Here is a 13,087-nt window from a genome sequence, read left to right as displayed (position 1 = left end):
TAAATGGGACAAAAAAATTACAATCTTATTATCTTATTTTATTGTGATATTTTTTGCATTATGATGTTTTTCTATGTCGATCTTCAGATTTTTTCTACATGTCTGTCTTTTTTCAGTGACTGTTTTTACGCTATCAGTTTTTTTTCAATGTCTCTGGTTTTCAGTTGCAACTTTCTGTCAGCGTTTTGATGTAGAGAGGAGGGCCCTTGCTGGGCCCACATTACCCAGTATGCTTTGTGGTCCAATGAAGATATCTGAGGACAATGGCATCATCATAGAGATTTTGAGCCAGACTTTTGTAATTTTCGCTCTAGGACTGTTAATATGTCATTTTATTAAGATTAATATTTTTTCAGGAGAGAAGGTAAATACGTGGTCAGTTTATCCAAATTAAGTGTCCTCCCATCTTTGGACGCTTGTACTCCCGAGTCGAACCTCAACACATCTACCATGACAAAATGATCTTAATATAGACTGATCTGTTCATTTTAATACATTTAAATTTATTGAAATGTGGTGATATCTGTACATATAGAGCCTCACAGGCAGTGCTGTTTCTCTGTCCAGTAATAACATGAAGCTTCACTTAACATTCAGACACACTAATGTGGCAGCTACAAGTGTTAGATTTTGTCTGTGAGACCAACATTTATCTTCCAAAAGGAATTATATCATATATCCAAACACTACGCAGACATTAGAGCCAGCAGTAAATTAACAAAGAGCTGCACAGATCAGTTCATTGGCTCATGTTCTTCCCGTGATGACAATGGATGTTGACCGGCTGATCATCTCAGGAATCAGGCTGCTTGCGGCTGAGATTACTGGCTGGTCTCACCTGGCCAGCGGCTCCAGAGCATTGCAGCAGATTTACTAACAGGCGTTATTTGGATAAACTGACTACATATTGGGAATCTACACGGTTACTTTTTCGGCTGGAAAAATAGTAAATCTTAATAAAGTGACATATTTACAGTCCTTGAGAGAAAACTACAACAGTCTTGCACAAAATCTGCCCCCAGGTATCTTCAGCGGACTGCAAGGCATACTGGGTAATGTAGGCCCAGCAAGGGCCCTCCTCTCTACACCAAAATGCTGACAGAACGTTGAAACTGAAAACTAGTGACACTGAAAAAGAAAAGTAACAGTGTAAAAAAAAAACTGTCACTGAAAAAAGACAGACATGAAGAAAAAATCTAAAGATTGACATTGGAAAACATTATAATGCAAAAAATATCACAATAAAATAAGAATGTAATTTTTTTAATGTTCGTGTTTTATTTTTCAGTGGGACTTTTTTCAGTGCCAATACAACTTCCAATACAAGTGTTTCAATGCCAATGTTTCCTTTTTCAGTTCAGGTATTGTTTTCAATACCAAATTTTATTCTCAATGCCAAAATTTAACTGTTCTAGCCCCGTATACACCGGCTTTGTCTGACAATGCAACAATCTCCCAGGCCCCCTGAACTATACAATGGGCACACTACACTTGGTGTCACAGGTAGACATTATAATGATTTTTCTGTCTAGAATTGTTTCATCCAGTTCAAGTTTTTTTGTTTTTTTTATGCAATGTGACACATCATCAAATGAACATTAGTTTGCAAATTGTGCTTTTTTTTTATTATGCAATTAAAATGTTACGGTGCTGCTTCACATGGTCTTTGCTCTTGAATTCAAAGTAAGTTCAGTCAGTTGCTGGTTCAAAGGGTTTAATTCAGTTCAGAAGGCCCACATAATCTTTGTGAATAAAGTTAAGAAGTGCAGAAACCACCTTTTAGCAGCAGAGTTACAGATTCATAGACATACACAAAGAATTTACATCCTTGACTGCAGAGAGATGATAGGGAATGAGGGGAGAAAGAGATGGAGTATGACATGCAACAAAGATCTACGACTGTTCACAAGAGGGGCACCTTAATGTTCATGCCCTTAAGAGGTGATATTTCTTCAGCCAGAAGAGTTGGTGGAGGTTTTTGCTGGGTGACAGACCCACATATTAAAGACTTTGGGGGAATTATTCTGTCATAATTGAGCTGAAATACAGAAAATGGAAAGTAACTAATGTTGGCTTTCAGAGTCTGATTAACTACAAGTTTTGTTGGCATGAATATTCTTGAAGGGTATAATGTTACAGTATATTCGGGGGGAGATGAGCATGCTACAAGTCTTTATTTAGTTAGTTTCTTTCATATTCATTTTTACATTTGAACATTTTTTGAAGCAATTGTTTGAATCAAAGTGATACTGCCTGTCAAAACCACATAGAGGTGAAAGAATAAAGAAGCACAGCAGGTTGAGGTTGACTTTGCTGTTTGACTGTTTTTCAAAAGATAGTTGTGTTAATGTCTTCACTGATTACATTTTGACAATACAAGTGAGAAAGGCTACCTAAAAATAATCTACTGATGCCCTCGGCTGTTTCTGTCTGCCCCATGACCCTCACCTTGAGACCATGCTGATCCAGGAGAGTATCAAATGTCCAGGATGCATGGATGAACATACCTGTCAGTGCATTTTCACTGACTTTTTCATCAACAATAATACACAATTTTTGTTTGTATTTTGTTTTTGTATTATAAAGAGATCAAGTGAGATCGAGAGAGGTTTGCTAATATCAATTTTATGAAGTCATTGTCTCATCTCTGCCATGGAAAAATGTATTTCAAACATTCTGTTACAGTGTTTGTGTGAGGTGCACACAGTGCTACCACCTGTTTTGTCTTGAGCAGCTTATTTGTGGGAAATGGCAGTTGTGAGTGTGCATCATTTATACATCTGACCCGAGGAGTTTCATAGACCAAACAAGAAAGGGGGGGATCAGTTTGTGGCAGCAGGGTAGCTGCTGTCCTGTGTCATGAGAGCTTTTTTATCAGTTCACATCCTGTTCTGAACCCTAAAGGTCATCTTTCTTTGAAGACTGTTACTGTAGAGAGCTATTTAAAGACAAACAGCCAGGACAGGAGATCTGACAGAGGAAAGCACCCTGTTTTATTAATCACAGACCACCTCATACCTGTAGGAAACATTTTGGATGATGTGGTGTTACATCCTTCCATATATTAAATGGATTTGCCATTTTGATATTCAACTCCTTGAAAATGACCTCAACATTCTAACTTAAATATTATTATTTTTTCATATTTTGCAGAGCACCTTTGTAGTGCCACATTTAATATGGGTGACATGTATGATAAATTTTGCTAAATTTTAAAAGTAATATAGCAAATAAAAACATTTAATGTTTTTAAACCCTTTGAAACTGACTTTACAGTCTTCATTAGCAGATGGAGTTTGTGGTATATAAAGCACAATATGTATATATGAACAGTATGTATGAAAACAGTAAAACAGTAGCAAAAATGTCCTGAAATCGATTTAGAATGGCAAAAGAAAAAAAGAGGAAGTTTCAGACCCTGAAGAATAATGGTCAAATCAGTGATTTTTAACCAACCAGTGTGTTCACACACAGTAAATCAAGATGACATTTTATTTGCTTTGACTCTTGTCCCAAACATTATAGCCTTCCCTTCAGTCTTTCTCAGTGTCATTGTTTTTAATGATATAGTTACAAATTCATACCAATTAATGAGATATCACTTGCCTTTGGTAAAGCCCAATTGCAAAAATATATTTTTGTACATTAGACACTACATAAAAAGCTTGTTCACTAACAATGTATTGAACATTAAAGTTCCAACTGAGTACATTGACTGTATGATACTGTAAATACATTTCAGTCGTCACACCATCATATGCTGCAGATTGATAGTGCTTGACCCTCTTTTATTCCAATTCAAGCACTGAATATAACAATGAGAGTGAGACATGAACTCTATTATTTGTGCATTAGAGTTATATCATGTATGCTGCACTAAATGTAAAGAGCCACGCTTTTTGTCTTATGACTGCTGTGTAGTGAGGTTAACATTAACTTGTCCTTGGCTGCTGCTTATAACAATGACTATATCAGTCAGCATATTGTCTGACATACAGTACTTGGGTATGGTGCACTGTAATGAAGATTAAAGCCTTTAGGGGGAGCTAGCAGAGCTTTAGACTTTCATAGTAATTCTCAAACTAACAGACTGATAACAGAAAACTACTGCAGTTGATGCATGTTTGGTCAGATTTTTTTTTCTTTTTAGCCTTAGACAGTAAACTGTGTGCAACCATGCTTTTAAACAAACTGTTGACAGCTTCAAAGATAATGAGTTTATCCTTGCTAAGCTGATATCACCCATCAGTCTAGTGTTTAAGACTAGAGACAAAAGAACAACACCCGTCACTGCACTGCAACAGCACACCAGCTAAGTGAATTGGAATGCCACCTGGCCTCATGACACACACACACACACACACACATGCACGTGCACACACACACACACACAAACGCTCAGAGAGGGGAAGGGGAGAGTAATTATCTGAAGGTATTCATTACACTCTGATGACGTTTGATGACATAACAGTAAGATAACATCTGGGTCTCATTTTGAAGAACCTCCAGTGTCTGACAGGTCATTTCTCAAAGGTGATCAAAGAGGTGAACATTTGCACAGGTGACTTGAAATGTGTCACCATGTGAAAACTGTTGTTGAGCATTTCGTTTACAGCTGCAGTGACCTCAGTTCTTGGTCATTAAGTTACAGCAGAGTTGTAGTCAGGATTCTAGATATAATGATGCCAGAAATCAGTAATACTTTACAACACAGCCAGTGTTTTACAGTGTCATTTCATTGTATAAAGTACCAATAAAATACTTAGCAGTTCCTACTGGTACTGAAATGTTGGTAAAGAAAACAAGACTGTGGGGAATAAGGGAGTAACAACTGGACATTTTAGAGTAAGTATTTTTGTAAATACTGAGTACCTATTAGGAACAATACTGGTTTACTAGCTTTTAGAGTTTTCAACTGGACTTCACAGCCCCCAGCTTGATGACTTTTGACCTCGTCTCAGAGGATGATAGCAGTGGTTTTGGTCTGGTGTTCACAGACAGCTGATGTGTTCATTCAGTCTCTTTATTCAGGGTCCTTGCTGTTTCACTTATGTAGTTTTCCCCATTACTGTCACATGTGATGTCATGATGATGTCATACTCCACTGCAGTCTTCCTCTCAGGGGGGGTTCTGTCTTTAGGGTGTACCAGCAGAGATCTGAAGGTGTTGAATGGCTTAGAAAGATTCTGGGCAGATGTTCTGACTGTCCAGAGACATATAAGGGAGGTTTGGTGGGATTGTCATCATCCTTGTACCTGTCGGTCAACAGTGGCTCATGGACCTGCTGCTCCTCCCTCTGTCTATCCTCCTTCTCACTGATAAGATGTAGGAGGATCCTCACACTGATCTCTGATGTTGTAAGTAGTTGGAGTTCAAATTAAGATACTGTTCTGTGTGTGTGGGTTTCCTGTATACTGTGCTCTTTATCAGTATCTGATGACAGATGTAGAAGGTGTTTTCAGGAAAATCTGATCAAAATGTTTCATCTACTAGTAAAGTCCAGTAGGGAAGACAGGTGACCTCATGGCCATTCTTTTAGTCTGCTTGTAAATATGGTCTTTGTGCATGAAATAGGTGGTGTCAAGACACAACATAACAGTTGGTGATCTGATCTAAGTTGAAGTTGTTGTCTATCAGCTGAGGTCCTGTGTTAGCTACTGTCTAATGTTGAGAGGTGGGATGATGATGCAGCCTTCCCTCTAGAGCTGTGACACTGTTCTCTGCTCTCAGCTCAATCTGCTGAGTGGATCTTTTAAGATGAGGTTATTTTGTCACACAAAACCTAACAATTATGTTAGCAATTCTGTAGCCGTTTTTTCTTAGTTGTCAAATGTAGAAATGACAGTGGTGGAAGGAGTATTCAGATCCTTTACTTCAGTAAAAGTACCAATACAGCAATGTAAAAAAAACTCCATTACAATTAAAAGTCCTGCATGAAAAATCCTACTGAAGTAAAAGTACATAAGTATTATCAGCTTTATGTAGTAGTATTGCAGTAGTATTGCAGTAAAAGTAGTAGTTTGGTCCGTCTGACTGATATATCAATTAGAGGGACTGTTATATCAGTCTGACTACACACTGCTTTTTGTAAGACGTCAAAAGACAAAAAGGTTGGAAACCACTAATTTCATCTTTAACAATGTGTTGTATTTTAAAAGCTTGTTATATTATCCATTGTGTCAAATCTTCATCTGAAAAGTAACTAAAGCTGTCAAATAAATGTAGTGGAGTAGAAAGTACAATATTTCCCTCTGAAATGTAGTGGAGTGAAAGTATAAAGTAGCATCACATGGAAATACTCAAGTAAAGTACAAGTAACTCAAAATTGTACTTAAGTACAGTACTTGAGTAAATGTACTTAGTTACTTTCCACCACTGAGAAAAGATCAGAATTGTGACAAAATTAACGTGTAAAAAAATTATAAAAAATATATTTATTTTGTGAATTTGTACTACAAAATGTAAGAACCAGAGTTAATGATGAGAGCAGAATAGTAGACTAGAACAGAACATGAGCTTCATGAGCTAAAAAAGAACAACACAAAACTTACATTTATAAAACTTCTAATTCACTTCCTTCTGTTCCTTACTGACAGTCCACTCAGATACGTTCCAGTCACATAGCCTACAGTATGTTGATTAGAGCATGATCATGTGAGACCAACTGGTTCTGAAGCAGCAACAAATATTGCTTATCAGACGTGATGAGATGCTGCATAGATATGATCACAGACACTGTCACATACGCCTCTCTCGCCCTCACACACAATGCAGTGGGTGAGGTCTGGGCGTGACTGCCTCCACCAGGAATGCAGTAGTGTGTGTTCTGAACTCTCCGCATACTGTACACACTCACCCAGGCTGATCTGTCACTTTTTCTCTACATTCTACTTGACACATACACAGAGACACACAGCAAGTTTAACTCATGGACACATCAGAGTGGAAAGAGGAAAAGAAGAGACAGAAATACAAGAACAGGAGCTGTGTGGACAGATGAAGTCAGTGATAGATGATTTGTATTTTTCTTGGACACCTGGATGTTTCTGCCAAACTTTGAGGAAACTACTGAATCAAACCAGATCTCTGTGACTTTTCTTTCTCTAAACATTTGTGGATTCCATTTTTTATTCAGTTTCCAACTAAACAAACTCTCTGTGGATTACAACTGTGGATTCTCTCTGAACATTTGAAATGACTTCAGCTCTAATGAAGATGCCACAGGCTGATTTAAGATTCAGACTAAACATTTAGTTTTGACACTGAATTTTCAGCCTAAGAGCTCTGTGAAGGTCTGGGTTCTTGGAGTTTGAGTCTGGTTTCAGCATTGTTTTGCGTCCTTTAGTCCGTTGTTTCTTTTCTCTTTGTCTCTCTTTGGATTATATAAAACATGTAGAGACAGAACCAGTGTCTGCACAGTTATTGAGATTGTTTTTTGAAGAACGTCTTCAGTGATAAGCAGCTGTTATAATGTTGGAATGATATACAGTGAGAGCAGAGTGAATGATCTCTGTTATAGATGTTCACCGGACACCTGACTGCTACATACACTGAACATGGCATCTCACTGCATTACATAGAGCTGGAACTGTCATCACAAAGGTAAGAAACCCAAGATGATCCATACACTTTATGTCACTTAATGTGTTTTATCAGGACCTGCAGCCAGGATTTTAGAGATATTGAGGTATTCTGTAAATTGTATCTCACCACATGATGACTAAATGCTGTTTCAAAGCCATCTCCACAGTAGTGGAAGAAGAACTCCCATCCTTTGCTGGAGTAAATGTGCCAGTACAATACTGTAAAAATACTCCATTAAAAGAAAATCCTGCATTCAAATTCCTACTTAAAGTCCCCCTCCACTCAAAAATGTTTTGCCTCTTGTTCCTTTACAAGAATGTTTGAGTTCCATTGCGCAGAATGATATATGTGCAGAGTTTGACACTACAAGGCTGTTCTCACATTCCCTCTTCTGAAAGTGGAAAGTTTCTCTGTGCTCATAGAAAATCTGAGTTTAAGGGGCGGACCTACGAGCATGACTTGTGACATCACAACTAGTTTGGAGCCAATCCTGGTCCAGTATGCCACTTACACAAGTGTTATGTGGAAGCTTGAAGCCTGCATTGCACATACACTGAGAATGGACTTAAAAGTGAAGAAGTAGACATCTTGTGTCCAGCACTTAAAGCTTTGAAATTAATATATTTGCATATTCATAGAGTCTGGATTTTTTTTAATGAGGGAGAAGAAGTACATGTAATTTTAAGGATTTTAATGAGGTAATTGGACTTTTTGTGTGTAAAAACCATATTAGACATATTATTATTCCAAGCAGAGTAGTTTTATATATCTTAAAACATGTCTGGAGGGGAATTTTAGCTGCTGGATACAAGATGTCTCCTACTTTACTGAAAAGTCTATTCCCAGTGAATGTGCACTAGAGAGTTACTTGTGTAAATTGTATACTGGCCCTCACTTGCCTCTAATTTAGTCATGATGTCACAAATTATACTCATAGGTACGCCCCTTAAACTCAGCAGATCAATGTGAAAACAGCTTTCTAGTGTCAAACTCTGCACATATATCATTGTGCACAGTGAAACTCAAATATCCAAATGAAGGAACAAGAAGAAAAACATATTTTTGAGTGAAGGGGGATTTTAAGTAAAAGCAAAGTGTCCTCAAGGTATCAAACGTTGTTCTGTAGAAAAACGGGGCTTATGACTGATTATTAGGAAATGATTAGATTATTAAAGAACGACTCCAAACGGAAACGCCGACCCAGCCATCAGCAAAAAGCAGTGATGCGGGTTAGATCACTGATGCACTCCCCTGATGATAATGCTGATGGTGACATACTCGGTTGCTTTATGTTAGAGCATGAACAAGCGATGTTGCAGCGCTGAATCTGAGTGTGAGATCTTTATAAATGCACCGGACAGAGGGACAGACAGCTGCTGAGTGCCAATAACTCTGGAGGAGACAGAAAGAGGGACGAATAACACCTGCGAGTTACACTGGACTCTGCTCTGATTAGGAGCCATTTGCTGGCGGGAGGAAACTTTGAGGGTTAGGGGGTTATATTGGTTTATATGTAGCTATCATGCAGAAACCTACGTCAGGTCACATGAGAAAAAGGTTTTAGAAGAGCTTATTAAAATTGGCATTTTGATGCTAAAACATATATACTTTGACCAAAAATTTGAATACATATGGAGCACTAATGTGAAGCTACAGAATATATAAAAACCCAATAAATAAATAAATGAATAAAATAATGTACACGCCATTCCATACTGAACTACGTACATATTGAACTACTTTATAAACAGTTAGCTAGTTAGTCCAATGGTTTCCTACCTAGGGATCGGGCCCCTCCAAAGAGTCGCCAGATAAATCTGGGGACAGAATGATTAATGTGATAGAGAGAAGATAATGAAATAATGTTCTGCTTAATAATATGAATTCATCATGGACTTTAATCTTTGTTTTTTTTAAATATAGGATAATTTGAAATATTGGGCTCTAATTAGACACAGCTCCTTTAGAAGGGCTCAGCCAAAGAGATTAAGAACCTCTTGTTTCATCTTTAACAATGCGTTGAATTCTGTATTTTATACGTTTATCATACATGTTTTTTTATTGTAAAATCATAGTCTTGAAGGTAACTAAAGCTGTCAATTAAATGTAGTGCAGTAAAATGTTCAATATTTGAAACAGCTGTTAAAGTGAAAAGTAACATATAGGACTAAAAATAAGGAAAAGTATAAAAGGTCCCCTTTAGGTACAGAAATGGGCAAAGAAAAAGTCATATTTACAGATGCTGAATACATAACATATATCAAGCATCCTGTATAATATAAATGTTATTGTAGAATGTAACCTGCCTTCAAGAAAAAATACAACCAAAGTACCCAGAAACAACACAGAGGACATGACCTCACCTACATCCCTGAGATTTATCCATCAGTATTTTTCCTTTACATATAGACTTGTATTCTGTTTTACTTGATTAAGGACGTTTATCTAGTTAATTCGAAAAGTTCAATAAGACTTTCACGAGACGTTTGTGGTATCTGTCAGAATTATTGTAAATGAAAGCTCCCTTGCAAATAGTTAGTGGTAAGTTAAGTAAAACTTAGCAGGGCTGTGACTGACCTTGGATGCTGCTGTTATGTTGGCCTTTGGAACTTGACAGATCTTCTATCTGGGGCAACAGTTTGGAGTTCAAATAAAGAGTACACAGGCTTGCTGTGTGCATTTGAGTTTGTAGTGTTACTGTTTGGCAACTGCTAGCAGGTCACTCTTAGCTTGTTAAGTCATCTGATCCAACTCAAAGTATTAAATTCATTTTATCATATCTGACTGGAGGATCACATCATCATTGCCATCAAACTTCCACGTGGCCCTGGAATCTGCAAAGTACATTACATCCTACAATACAAAACTACATTGGACTAAAAATTTGGGGCTAAAAGTTTTCAAAAGGGTGGTGCTAGAGCAAAGGCCATGAGGTCATTAAAATGAAAACTGGTGGCATATGAATCATTTCCTAGATTATGGACTCGATTGAACACATATAGTACCAGTCAAAAGATTGGACTTTCCCATTCACTTGAATGAGAAACTGTGTACTGTAGATACTTAGAGTATTAATTTAGACCACTGAACTTCTCAGATCTGCAGCAAGTTGTGCAGTCAATATCTAAATGTGTCCAAAAGTTTGTACCCAACCTGGACATGTCCCTGACTATCTTATGAAAACCTGAGACCAAAAACGAAACAAGAAGAGACAGAAATGAGACGTCGAACAGATAATAGTGAATAACACACAATTTGATGCTGCACTGCCTCCAATTTGTTCTAAACATATTTGCCTTTGTTAATCCTCTGACTGAAAACATCAGCTCATAACTGGTGTGCTGTATGTAAAAGAACCAGTGGCATCACAGCAACCTAATGTTTCACTTTTGGGAAAGTGGCATTTATTTATGGTATTCAATATGTGTACAAAAACTGAAATTCTGTGGAGGTGGCTAACAATGCAGCTAGCATGGCTGCCTCCTGGCCAAACTGGAGCACTCTTAAGGTAATAAGCACAACCTCTACATGATGATGATACATTCAGATCAGTCATTTGCAGCTGTTTCATTAGCAAGATGATTAAAGATTTAATCTTGCTTTATTTTCATAACATCTGTCATGCACATATATGTCTTTATGCTTGTGTGTGTATACATACAGTATGTGTCTGTCTTTGTGATGCACTTTGGTGCAAAACTTGTTGGCTTTTTAAAGTGCTATACAAGTAAAATAAACTTGAAAGTTGAAATAAATTTCATAAAAGCAATTATATTAGCAGATACAATTTACAATTTACAGTTTCATTTAGCAGACACTTTTATCCAAAGCGACTTACATCTGAGAGCTGATAGAACACAAGCAGGGATACTGACAGATACAGAGGGAGTTTTGCTTTTCTGCTTGATGAGGACATGTGGTTAGCAGCCTCATCAACAACATAGATCCATGTTGGGAAACAACAAGCTCCAGCAAACATTTACTGACTGAACTGTCCTTGAGCCCCAGGACAGCTGACTTCTGTGTGGCTGACACTGACCCTTGACCTCCATGTGGAAGAGCTCAGGCCAGAGAAAACACACTTTCCCTGCAGGGATCAATGAAGTATTGATTAAACCCTGCAAACTCTGAGCTGGCAGGTTCATCTGAGCATTAGGATGAATTATAACCCTCCCATCAATCTATACACAACATGAACACACACAGACTGTGCTGATCATTATTGGAGTCCTGCAGCAACCATTGACATGCTGTTATGTAAAAAACATTTACGTGACTGAGGCAAGGAACCTGAGTGTACAGTGTATTAACAAACATCCACAGACATCCGTCGTAAAAGTACCAGTACTTTTATTTATTTGATTGGTTGTCAGAGAATGGTGATTTCAGTGAGTGTTTCGATCTGTCCAGCATTTTACTTCTGAAACAATACATTAACTCAACAACTACTGGCCACATTTACAGTAGTCGTTGGCTTTTTCCATTAAATGTTGTGAATGTTCATGATCCCAAAGGGTTAAGCCTCATGTAGTGACCTGTGACCTTTCCTGTACTGACAGTGACCACTTGTCTACCATAACTTACATTCTATACTTAAGGACTATTTTCTGGTATTTGTATTTTGTATTTTACTCAAGTATCTTCATTTGATGTCGCTTTAAACTTCTCCTTCACTACATTTCAGAGACAAATATAACTATTTGTTACTGTACTGCATTTATCTAACAGCCAGTTAGTTACTAGTTGCTTTGCAGATTACAATTTTACAATTTTAGCTATAACTTAAATACAAAGTTAAAATTAAAAACAAATTGAAAAAGTCAAATGTTTGTGAGTGTGCAAACAAAAACATCCTCTTTACAGTCAAAATGTCACTTTGGCTGCAACAAAGGCTGATTAAACTGAAACTGTATTACCACTCTGTTGCTGGTTAGATAATGTATATAGTAGAAACACATAACCTTATTTGTTGTGACTTCTATATTCAGCAGGTATCTTAGGACTGTGGAAGGACCAGAGCATGTAGACATTACTCACAGTTTACACTGAAACTGTTTTTTTTTTCAGGCAACATACCAAAGTGTCATGTCTGTCATAAATCAAACCGTTAAATAAACGATCAAACACATGACTGTTGTGGAAGTGCACTGAACCACACCTCATGACTCAATGGGGTGAACATGAACACTTCCAGTTGTGGTTTGTTGATCACACCCAAATGAATGTGTGTCTGTCTGTTCTTTTATGTGTGTGTTTGTTCACCTTGATGTGTTTTGTGTGTTGTTGAGAATGTTAGAGACATGTTTATGGGTGTTCAAGCTAATAAATATTAATGCTCATTTTATGTATTCATGTTTAAAGAGATAGTAAGTCTGTATTCAAAAGGTGTGCCTGTGATATTAATGTATGGATATAGGTTCAAACTCCCTGTTCTGAGGTTGGAGATCTGGTTGCTTATCAAGCCTGCATCTTTGAACAGACTACTTAAAAATGGAAAGCCCCA

Source organism: Thunnus maccoyii, chromosome 16, assembly GCF_910596095.1.
Source record: "Thunnus maccoyii chromosome 16, fThuMac1.1, whole genome shotgun sequence".
Classification (NCBI taxonomy): Eukaryota; Metazoa; Chordata; class Actinopteri; order Scombriformes; family Scombridae; genus Thunnus; species Thunnus maccoyii.
This window is presented reverse-complemented; position numbering follows the sequence as displayed.